At 42.8% G+C, this 12,044-nt stretch overlaps 1 pseudogene; it reads left to right on the plus strand.

Moving 5' to 3' along the window:
• The first annotated feature begins 8,283 nt into the window (after window positions 1-8,283).
• On the plus strand, window positions 8,284-10,291 carry LOC132868961 (uncharacterized; annotated as a pseudogene).
• Window positions 10,292-12,044: the final 1,753 nt, after the last annotated feature.

Here is a 12,044-nt window from a genome sequence, read left to right on the forward strand (position 1 = left end):
TCCAACAAGCTCGTCTTTGATGATACCAGCCCATAGCAGTACTCCACCTCCACCTTGCTGGCTTCTGAGTCGGAGTGGAGCTCTGTGCCCATTACTGATCCAGCCACAGGCCCATCCATCTGGCCCATCAAGAGTCACTCTCATCTCATCAGACCACAGCACCTTAGAAAAATCAGTCTTAAGATATTTCTTGGCCCAGTCTTGACGTTTTATCTTGTGTGCCTTACTCAGTGGTGGTCGTTTTTCAGCCTTCCTTACCTTGGCCATGTCCCTCAGTATTGCACACCTTGTACTCTTTGACACTCCAGGAATGTTGCAACTCTGGAATATGGCAGAACTGGATGCTAATGGCTGCTTGTTAGCTTCACGCTTGATTTTCCGCAGATCATGTGCAGTTATTTTGCGCCTTTTTTTTTCCACACGCTTCTTTCGACCCTGTTGACTATTTGCAATGAAACGCTTGATTGTTCAGTGATCACGTTTCAACATCTTCGCAATTTCAAGAGTGCTGCATCCGTCTGCAAGACATCTCACAATTTTATACTTTTCAAAGTCTGTCAGATCTCTCTTCTGACCCATTTTGCCAGAGGAAAAGAGGTTGCCTAATAATTATGCACACCTGATATAGGGTGTTGATGTCATTAGACCACACCCCCTCTCATTACACAGATGCACAGCACCTGATATACTTAATTGGTCGTAGGCTTTCAAGCCTAAACAGCTTGGAGTGGGACAACATGCATTAAAAGGATGTTGTGGTCAAAATACTCACTTGCCTAATAATTCTGCACTCAGTGTATTCTCTTCTCACCTGTGACCCTGCATAATCATCCCTGTTGGCCTCTGGTCCACTGTTTCCTCTCTCACCCTGCTCTTTCTATTGTGGCAATAAAGATTAAAAAATATGTGGAAAGCAACATTTTGAAATAGAATTAGGAATACGGTAATAATAATCAGCAAATTCATGTACTTTAAACTTTAACTATCACAAAAATAAATTAAATCTTTACAAAAACAACAGTCAAAGGAACAAAAATACATTTATACTCTTATTTTCTACCCAGAAGTGACCAATCTTAGAGTAGCCAAAATAGTAACGTTACTCAAGTAAGAGTATTGTTACTTTAGAATAATATTACTCAAGTAAAAGTAAAACGTATTTTGCAACAAAACAACTCAAGAGTACAATTTATCCAAAAAGTTACTCAAGTAAATGTAACGGAGTAAATGTAACTAGTTACTACCGCCTCCAAGTTAGCTAGCTAGCTTAACTAACTAAATTGACATCTATTTGTCATCTTTTAGCTAAACATTATCTACATTCAACAGCATTACTCAACTTACACGGTTTGTTTGGAAAAAACTGTCTAAAGTCTTTAGCCTCTTGGCTGGTTAAGCACTGCCCAGATCTGAATCACACCAAAGATACTCATACAATATTTTCTAAAGCATCTCTGATCACACACGACAGCGGTGTTTGTTAGCTCCGCCTGCTCATGATGCGTTTAGAGGCGGCTCGGAAAAACGCGTTTCCATATGTTAAAAATTAATTGAGTGGTTGTAATGGCTGTAAAAAGTGCGGGGGACAGACGGCACAAATACGGGAAGTGCAGGGGACATGTCCCCCGCGTCCACTACACCCATGCTGTATATCAGGCCAAACAAAATAATATATGTGTTTCCGGTTACCCGACCGACCCTGTAAAAACACTGCTACCCTGCAACTGTTTATGACCACGATAAACAAACTATTTCTCGCACCCGACCCTACCTGCTTGGCAGCCACCTGGCGAGTCAAACGAGAACCGCTAAGGCATGTCATATAAACCACTCGGTATTTGCCAAAATACACGAGGCCCGTCAGGAGTAAACTGACAACCAACACGCCCAGTTTCCATTGTGCTATAGATGTAGTTCCGGTTCACCTTACGAGCGTACATCACGACTTTGGAAATATAGCATCTGCTAACGCCCCAATCGACGATGGTAGGTATCGAAATCACTGGACATCGTTGCTATAACGAATTTCAACTGATATATCATATTTGAAATAGATTATATGATGATTCAGGGTGAATCTGGATGGTATTTTGATAGGTGGCAATGACTAATTTTGAAGAACAATCCTACAGATTATAGCCCCCGAGATGTTAGGCATGCACCCAATTTTGATAAACACACAAGACATCAGTTTTAAGTATGAAAGTCCCCACTAGTATATAAAAATATATTTTGGAAATGTTCAGAACTGAAGGGATTGATCTAGGTACTGGACAACCACCACCACCACTCTGGCCACCACCAAATAGATCATCCACCAAAATATTCCCATTTTACCTGGAAAATGAAAGTATGCCATCATTATTAGAACAATTTATATACAAGTGCATCCTTATATCATCAACGATATCTGATGACTAGGTTTAGTTTTGAACGAGCATTTTGCAAAAAAAAGGTTTCAAAGGAAACTTCTCACTTTTTCCTACCTACCCTAGAAAATTTGTCGTAAACTTTTGGGATAAGCAATTTTTTTTCCCCTACCTACCTACCCTATTTTGAAAACCCAGGAAACACATTTTGTTTGGCCTCATTACTGGTACTGACTAAACTACAAATCACTGTAAACAGACAATGTACACTCAGGTGGGGTTTACATTAGACCGTATCAGCGGATCATCAGATTAACGTTTTTAAAATGATTAGTGTGCACACAGCAACGCCAATACACGATTCGCGTGCACACAGCAACGCCAATACACGGATACGCTCGGCTCCGCAGGCATCCTGCGCTCCAAATCACTCCGCCCTGAACAGCGAGTGCCCTCTGGAGGGTGCGCACTCCGGCCCTGCGCAGCTCACAGAGCGCGCGAGTGAAGTGCACGAGCAGTGATTTGGGACTGAGCCGCTGTGTGTGTGATCTCAGTGCATGTCGGGCATGCGTGTCACTTACCACTTGCAAGTGGAAGGATGGCAAGCCTAAAGACAATCATAACTACACAATGGGCAGTATTTGCATCAGTATCTGCAGTATTTTCATACTTTTATACTCTTTAATGAAAGGTGATACAAGGCGGAAGTCCACGCCGTTTTTCAGCAGTCGCGTCACATGACCAACGCCAGCGAATCAGGAAGGTGGATGTCACAGTGACGTTGTCCAGTGAGACGCCAGCTAGAGCTCAGCACAGCGTATCCGCGTATTCTCAATGTTTACACAGCACCGGACCAGACACGATCTAGATTGAATACGTGGACCCTGGCGGATTCCCGTTTCCCGGCGTTTCCAGGCGTATTAATGTAAACGGACAGTGCATCCGCGAAGAAAACGAGACAGATACGGTCTAATGTAAACTTGGCCTCAAACACACATTTTCCCCATGCTGCTTCAACCAGCCTCAAAAGATATCCCACCCGTGATACAACACTCAGTGCGTTTACATGCACATCCAAATCGAGCTACTGTCGGTAATCGAGCTAAGGGTCCCAGCAGGGGTGCCAGAGAAATCCAATCCTACATGCACACAAGGAAATCGAGCTATTGTGTGAGGTACATTGTGCACCCAAGCCACAGGTGGCGCTACACGCCCCATCGTGTTGGTACACTTCCGGTTGTCGTCATGAAGAAGAGCTATTCAAGAGTATAAACAAAGTTATCAGTTTCGTGTTCACAAGAAGAACACATCATATGAGCATATACTAGACTATATGATTCAAAGCTGATGAATTTTACTTCGACCTTGTTTAAACTGCAGTGTGTGTATTTCTCATCTCACTACTGTTGTCATGCCGACCGAGGCTGTTGTGTTTCCCGCTTGTGGTCTCGTCACTCGTCACTTCCGGAAGGGGCAGTGCTGAAGTAAGTAGCTCGACTACGTAGCTCGATAGGGTTTACATGCACTAAGTAGCTCGGCTACAATCGCATAATCTAGGTCGCGTAGCTCGATTACGAGAAATCCAGTTCGGTTCGATTTCAGCCGAGCTAAGGTGTTGACATGGCATTTAGAACTTCGATTTCAGTCGAGCTACGGCAGAAATTCGATTTCCTCTATGTGCATGTAAACGCACTGACTGTTTCTACAGCTTGCTTGACACAGCTTTCCTATCCTACTGTATGCCTGAACACTTTTACACAATTTTTACACAATGATGCAGACCTCCCAGTAACAAACGCCAGTCTTTTAACCATACAAAAATATAAGATTGAACATTTTTAACTTATCAACACAGTACAATCAATTAACAATTTTAGTCTAAATCAAATTAATGAAATGAAATAGAAATGCTCAGGAGCTCTACAGTATGGAGCACTTGCATGTGACGTCACAGCCGATCCAGATTGTGACAGACGCCATCTTGTCGGTCAAACGCCATATTCCGCCTTCTACTTCTGGTTCTACTTCTGCTTTTACTTCTACCTTTTCTTCTGGAAAACCCTACTATATACAATTCTACTACAACGGCTGCGGCTACAAGCTCTCCCTACCTGTGCATGGTTTTTATGTTTTTTGTGTGTATTTTTGCATGTTGTTCGTCTGTACCGGACTTCAGTATCCACTACAACCGTATGGACTTACTGGACATTGGTTTCCAGCAGAAAATGACGGTTTGTAGCGATTTCCATCGCATGCACAACATTCCGGACGAGAAAAAAAAAACAAACATTCTGGACGAGATAGCGAGACCAGCGGGGTCTCCGTGGATTGTTATCGGAAGCAAAGCGAAGGAGGCGGTGCCGGGAGCGGAAGCAAAAGCGAGGCTGCAGGCAGAGCCGGCCTGTTGACTAAGCTCAGAAAACAGCCACTCAAATCTCCACTGCCAAGCCTCTACCTCTCCGACGCCAGATCCATGTAAACAAGACGGACGATTTGGAATTACAGCTGGAATTACCTTATTCTATTCTATAATCGGCTGGTCAGTGCTATACTCAATACTTAAGTGACTTACCCATCCAATGAGGATTCTTGTTTACAAGATGCCACATCTGAGTCGCTGACAAATCCTGAATTTCTGTAAAGATAACTGTCCAGAGATTTATAAGCACGCAGTGCTTCACCACTGAACAGCGAGGGAAAGTTAATGAGGTAATTATACACGTCCGGGTATTCCGCTGGCAGTTCAAAATCCGGTCGTGAAAACGCCGTCCGGTAAGCCATAAGGGTCACAAATCTGTAGATCGTTTATTTTAGACATATATCTAGTTATCTGTTCATTAGAAAAATGAGCCGTGTAGTCCGTCGGTTGAAATTGATCCATTCTGTACAAGAGTGCAGCAGTATTCAGCGGTGTTGTTGCCCAACAAGATGGCGGTTGTGTACTTTCCGGTCACGTGACTGCAAGATCTCTATACAACCAAATGAAAACATCAACAGTACGGCCGCCATTTTGTTTAATTGTTTCCCACAGTAAAGAAAACTCTGTGTCCCTTAAAGTTCCCAACACCCCATTTTCTATCTTAAACTTTACTCAAACAACAATCACAAAGACTTTATAAGTCCTTCAGGATACACTGTGGTAAATTAACACACATTACTAACCTGTTTTGTGCAGTAAAAGTACGGACAAGAGTCGTCAGTTGTGTTGGTTCAGCAGGCAGTCCTCTCTGATAGGCCGTAAGGTGAACCCCGTTTTCGTTTCATCTCGCTCCGACGTCTCCGAACTACGAAATATTTATTTTAAAATTAAGAATGAGTACTAGAAAGTGTGGCGAAAAAAGTTCTCACCTTATAATCCTGTCAATTCCTCGCACCGAGCGATCGCGTGGCGAACTATTTTCCTCTAAAAATGACGTGTCGGGACATCACGTGACGGGTCTGGACCAATCGCGTTGCCGATTTTTGACCACAGATCAGCTGACAGCTTGCGTAATTACAGTCACATTAGTAGAAAGTCTCCAAAACACCCTCCAAAGTGGGTGAAATGTCTTCTAAGTCCTAAATAGTGCTTTAAATACATCACTAAGACAATATTGCATACATGTGGTATATTGAAGTGTTTATATTAGAATAAAAATAATTTTTATTATCACCATTATTATAGTACAAAATATGGTGTAATGGTCTATGACTAGGACCATTCATGTATTCATTCTCTTAGGTTATTAACTATAAAGTACTGATCAACCATAAAACAATTTGCTTGAAAAACAGACCTACAATGTTACACAGGCAGTAATGGAATAGAGTATTGACTCGTCATTGTGGGCTATACACACCATGGATTAGCCATAAAATGGCATATATAATATATAGGCAATGCGTGTGACTTCAGATCAAGATTTAAGAAATTGTGCAGGAAGGAGAAGAGTCCATAGGAATAATAATACACAATAATAATACAACATACACACACACACACACACACACACACATATATATATAAAATATTGCAGTTCTATTACTCAGTTCAGAAGCACAATGGCAGGGATTCAAGTATTCACTACCTATGCAGCGGCACAGTAGAGGTAGGTAAGCACTAGGCAGCACTATGCACCTGCAGCAGCGGCAACAAAGAAGATGCAAGACTGAGTCATCATACATCACACAACAGAACTATGTGGCAAATTGCATACTTTAATAGAAAATGTAAACAACAAAACAGTGATATATACACATTACAAATTTATATATATATCCCCTGTGGCACGGTGCAAAAAGGCAGGGGTCAGCATCCAGGCAATGACCTAGGTGTCAGTGACAGAGAAAGAGAGAGGGGGGGGGAAGACACACTCCTCGTCATCACTGTCAGGGCACTGGTCGTCTTCCTTGTCCTCTGTCTCCTTCATATTTGAGCAATTGCTACACCTGCACAAGTCCGTGCAACAGACTCCTGCAGAGACACAAGAGCATCTGCCAGTCCTTCGATTGACTTCACCATGTCAATGAATTTCTTTCTCAGATGGGCCATTCTCAGCACCTCCTGGTTGATAATCAGCCTTTGCCGGATGATCCTCTCACAGAACGCCTTGTAGCTTATTTCATATGTTGGCTCATTCCTTCAGAAAATACAGCAGAATATACATAAGATTTAGATTAGGTTTCAGAGTTTACTTCATTGACAGTACACAAGTACAGGGGAACAAAATACAGCTTACACAAGGTGCAATGTTTACATGCTAAATTGAATGTATGTATTATCTGAAGTATTTAGAAAAGAAATGCAGATAGATATTGCCAACCACTACTACACTGACCTAAATAAACATGCGCATGCATGCACGCACGCACACACACACACACACACACACACACACAGTGCTGTGACTAATTGTCTTCACATTGAACAGTAGCAAGTAGCATTCTATGGTCATGTATGAGAAGTTAGTACATGGCTTACTTGTCCTTCTCTTGTCTAGCAGGCTCATTCAGAAATCTGGTGTACTGCTGGTAGCAGCTCTTGTGGTACTGCACCTCCAGAGCCACACTTTGTCCTTAATGTGTACCAGAATACTGTGGTCATCGTATTCCACCGTTTGAAGGTAAATTCCTGGGTCACTCCGTGCTTCACAGAAGCTATATGCATACAACACTGCTTACGTGCAAGAAGTTTTCTCCTTTTTGCCGTTATTTCCAAACTTTCCTCTCCTCCACTGCTGCTAGACGAGGCTGTGGCGGCTGCCATGTTGGTCTCTTGTTTACGAAATGGGCTACGTCGCGGGTGTTTATGGGATACGTCAGCAACCGTGGAACCTGTTCTGTAGCGAAATCTTATTCCACGGTGCCAAAATATCATTCCGCGCCGATGACATTAGTTCGCTTTTTCAAGCCTTCGTGCGAAAAATTGACAGCATTACAAGGTGAGAACTTTTTGATGACATCATTTCATAATACGTCCATTTTTAAGAATTGGATATTATGTAGTTCGGAGATGTCGGAGCGGAATCTTGTTTCTGAAAGACTTTTCGGGGTTCACCTTACGGCCTATGAGGAATGTTAGCCTGGCGCAGCTTACTACAACTAGCGCTCAATTTTGGTGATACTCCCTCTTGTGGTAGAGTTGGGGAAACGCACCTTACTAAAACCCATATAGAAAACACATTTAAATCTGGCCTTTTTCATAGAAAAATACACAACAATTCAAACAACTCAACAATTGTGACCATACATTTGTGGGTGTCACACACTCCCCCCCCTCAAAAAAAAAATGGCTCCTGACATTTTACCACCTTTAACTCATTTACTCAATATCACAACTCTCAATGCTATCCTTGCCCCTTCTGAATCTCTTAGCAAGTGTAAAAAGGCATGTTATAAAATACTAGCCATGTGCATGGTGGTAGCAGGTAGGATGATGGAATGCGATGTGCTATTGGAACAGAGTAAGGTGTTGAAGTGTATGGTGGCATGTTCAAAAGTGTCATGTGTGGCGCCTCATAAACCTCTGCACTGTTGACTGATGGTTGAACATGAAGTGAAGGCTGGCCTAAAGCATTGTAGGTGAACAGTGCTGCTGGTCACCTATCTCCAGTGGACCTTCTGAGTGTTTGTCCATCTGGATGTGGGGCCAGGTCTGGCCCAACATGAGTCTCTTCTGGAATGGGCTGCCCAGTTCCACTTTCACTCTCCATGGCTGGTGCGTGACTGACGCCTGACTCCACATCACTCACATTTTCCTCCTCTTCACCGAAACAGTCAGGTTCCATGCTTTGTTCGTCAGACCTCTCTTGTTCGGTTCCTCCCTGTCCACGTGTCAGTTTTACAAGTGTCTCCTTTGTGTCTTAATTCTCTTTCCTTTCCAAGGTTTTCCCGAACTGGCTATGTGACTGGATTCAGCAGGAGCTGAATTCCTCCGTGGAACATAGGTAGGTTCACTGGTAGGTATCACATTCATTCTGTTTCTGGTTCTCAGGTTGTATCTTAGTTCGTAGCAGGGGGAATCGTTATGCTCACCAGAACTGGTTTCACTGTTCGGTCGCAGCTCTGTCTCTCCTACCGCTTTTTTCCTTTTTTGTCTTCTCTGGGGTTGTCCTTGCTTTCTCCCCTGTCACAGGCAGATAAACAAGTCAGTCATTGACAAGATGCAATAAGTTATGGTGCAGGACCATAGAAATCATTGCATACACAGGAGGCTCAGTACTGCTGCCCTGCTCCTGCACTGACCTCCACACCACACCTGAGACATCCACATGGGAGAAATAGGCAACAAATGAAAAGAAATGGGTAAAGATATCTCCTGAGAGTGAGCAGTACAAAGAGAGATTTCAGCTGGTTAATGATCGCTCTTCAGGAAATCTCTCTCTGCTCATATCACACCTGACTGAAGAGGATGGAGAAGACTACAGGTGTAGTGTTAAAGGGAGTCAATACAGAAACTTCGGATTCACTGTTAAAGGTAAAAGACTAATTTTTATTCACAAATGCTACTTCAGTGAAAATCTCATGACAGATTAATCTGATGTTGTAACAGTGATGCAATATGTTGATGTTTGTTCATTCTCCAGGTTGCACACTGAATCAACCGACAGTGACTGTGACTGGATACGTGGGACAGTCTGTCCTTCTGCCCTGCTCCTGCTCTGAACTACAAGCCAAACCACACACTTTCACATGGACGTTTTTAAATGGTTCTGATTCCAAAGAAATCTTCCCAAAGGACCAGACAAATCTCTACACAGACAGAGTTCAGCTCTTTAATGATCATCTTCCAGGAAATCTCTCTCTGCTCATATCAAACCTGACTGTAGAGGATGGACGATGGTACAGGTGTGAGATCAGGAACAGAATCTCAGACGTCCGTCTCACAGTAAGAGGTAAAATGACCTTCTGTATATAAACCATGTGTGAAGTGGACTACAGTATGTAGCTAAAGTAAAGAAATATAAAGAAATAGAGGAAAAGTGCAACATAAAATCAGAAATAAAATGTAAGAATCAGATGTGAAAAGTTTCTGTTCCGTGTTCTGCTCCTCATTTGTGTTGATGACGATGGATTATCTGAGTTTGTGTTCTGACCCGCTTTCACTTTTCACTACGATTCCTGGACTGTCTTAAAAATTGAAATTAAATCTGAATACAGTGTTAAGGTAAAGTTCTGAGTGATATTGATGTCTCTCCAGAGCATCTTCCCTACGTCCCCTTCGCCGTAGTGACTGTGTTCTTTCTGCACATTATCGTGGCTGTGGTCTATTACACCACCAGAAAGAAAGGTACAAACACTTTCTGGCTCTTTGTGGAAATTTATCATCCACGTCCCCAACATTTCAGCTGCATGAACTGAGCTTTTCTTGTGTATTTTACTCTCCAGGTCCTGATACAGTTCATTCCAGCAGAGCTGATGGAGATGGAGCAGTGAGTCTGTAGTTGAGAACTCAATGAGCTGATCCATCAATAAATTAATAAAGAGAGTTGTTCAGAAATAGTCTTGCTTAAAAACACTTCTCTAAATACTGTCGCTTCATTTTCATTCACAATTTGTTCTTTTCAGCCCTTTTAGACTTTCAGCTTTCCCTTTGATGCTGAATAATATTTTAACTAAATCACAGAATGTGTGTTTAGATTTAAAAGTGTATCATTTACAGTTTTATATCAGACACTCACATGCTTTTGAAGCCTGCTTCACTTTCACAATATTTACATCATTAAAAACGAGGCACATTGTATTTTTTTCCTCACATGATATTGTAATGTTCTTGGTCCTGTATTGTAAACGCTATCAGAACTGATGTATTCTGAGTAACGCTGGTGTGCTTTCCTTTTCTATTTTTAAAATTAAATAAAATTTCAAGAGATACACATTTCTGTATTTTAGCATTCTTTTGCACCACATTTGCCTAAATAAACAAATCTGTGTCACAGTGATGATTGCAAACAACTTTCCTACCATTGATCAGCTTCATCAGTGGATTCCATCTTCCTCTGCAAAGCTGGATGTCCAGTCCACCTCCCAAAACCTTCCTCCTCCTCCCTCAGACACAATCCTGTCCTTATATCACCTGTTACCTTTATTTTGCTTTCTTTCAATACTTTCACATTCTTTTTTGCTCGGCATATATCTCATCTCATTATCTCTAGCCGCTTTATCCTGTTGTACAGGTTTGCAGGCAAGCTGGAGCCTATCCCAGCTGACTACGGGTGAAAGGCGGGGTACACCCTGGACAAGTCGCCAGGTCATCACAGGGCTGACACATAGACACAGACAACCATTCACACTCACATTCACACCTACAGTCAATTTAGAGTCACCAGTTAACCTAACCTGCATGTCTTTGAACTGTGGGGGAAACCGGAGCACCCAGAGGAAACCCACGCGGACACGGGGAGAACATGCAAACTCCACACAGAAAGGCCCTCACCGGCCACGGGGCTCGAACCCACATCTTCTTGCTGTGAGGCGACAGCGCTAACCACTACACCACCATGCCGCCCTGCTTGGCATATATTCAATTAAAAAGATTCCTGCACTTGATCATTATCAGGTGATCAGCTGGACAGAGATCATAATACACAGGAAAAAAAATCATCATCACCCACCTTGATAAAAGATTCTCCACTCTCAGAATCTCATCATCCTCACACCTGCACAAAACCAAACAGGAATTCTTCTCCAACTCCTGCTTGTGTGTGAGAGTTTTCTGTTCACCCAGCTCTCTCTCTCTCTCTCTCTCTCTCTCCTGATGGACACTGAACAGTCCGCCTCTAAACCTCTGCATGTGATCACACTGCTGCTCTTGTGTTCTCCTGCACCATGAAGTGCTTCCTCTTTACTGCATTCATCCATCAGCTGGTTCTTCACCTTCATTTGCTTCTTTTTCATGGAGAGATTTAACTCCCTTGTTGGCTCTAAAATAACAATTGTTAAGCAAATAAAAGCCTGACATGAGCGTACAGTGCATTGTTATTTCCAAACAGCACCACACACAGAAACAGTGCAGGTTCTCTGCAACAGGGGAACGGAATTACAGACTCTGTGAACGCGCACGTGTCCCTTTTCTCCATCGCCAGCCAGCGCGCTCCCGGTGGAGTCACGTGACCAGGTGCACACTTTTCTCCCACAGTTTGCCCACTTTTGCTGCCCGTTTACTGTTGATGTCCATCCATTAGAATCATCCCATCT

This window comes from Neoarius graeffei, chromosome 2 (genome assembly GCF_027579695.1).
Source record: "Neoarius graeffei isolate fNeoGra1 chromosome 2, fNeoGra1.pri, whole genome shotgun sequence".
NCBI lineage: Eukaryota > Metazoa > Chordata > Actinopteri > Siluriformes > Ariidae > Neoarius > Neoarius graeffei.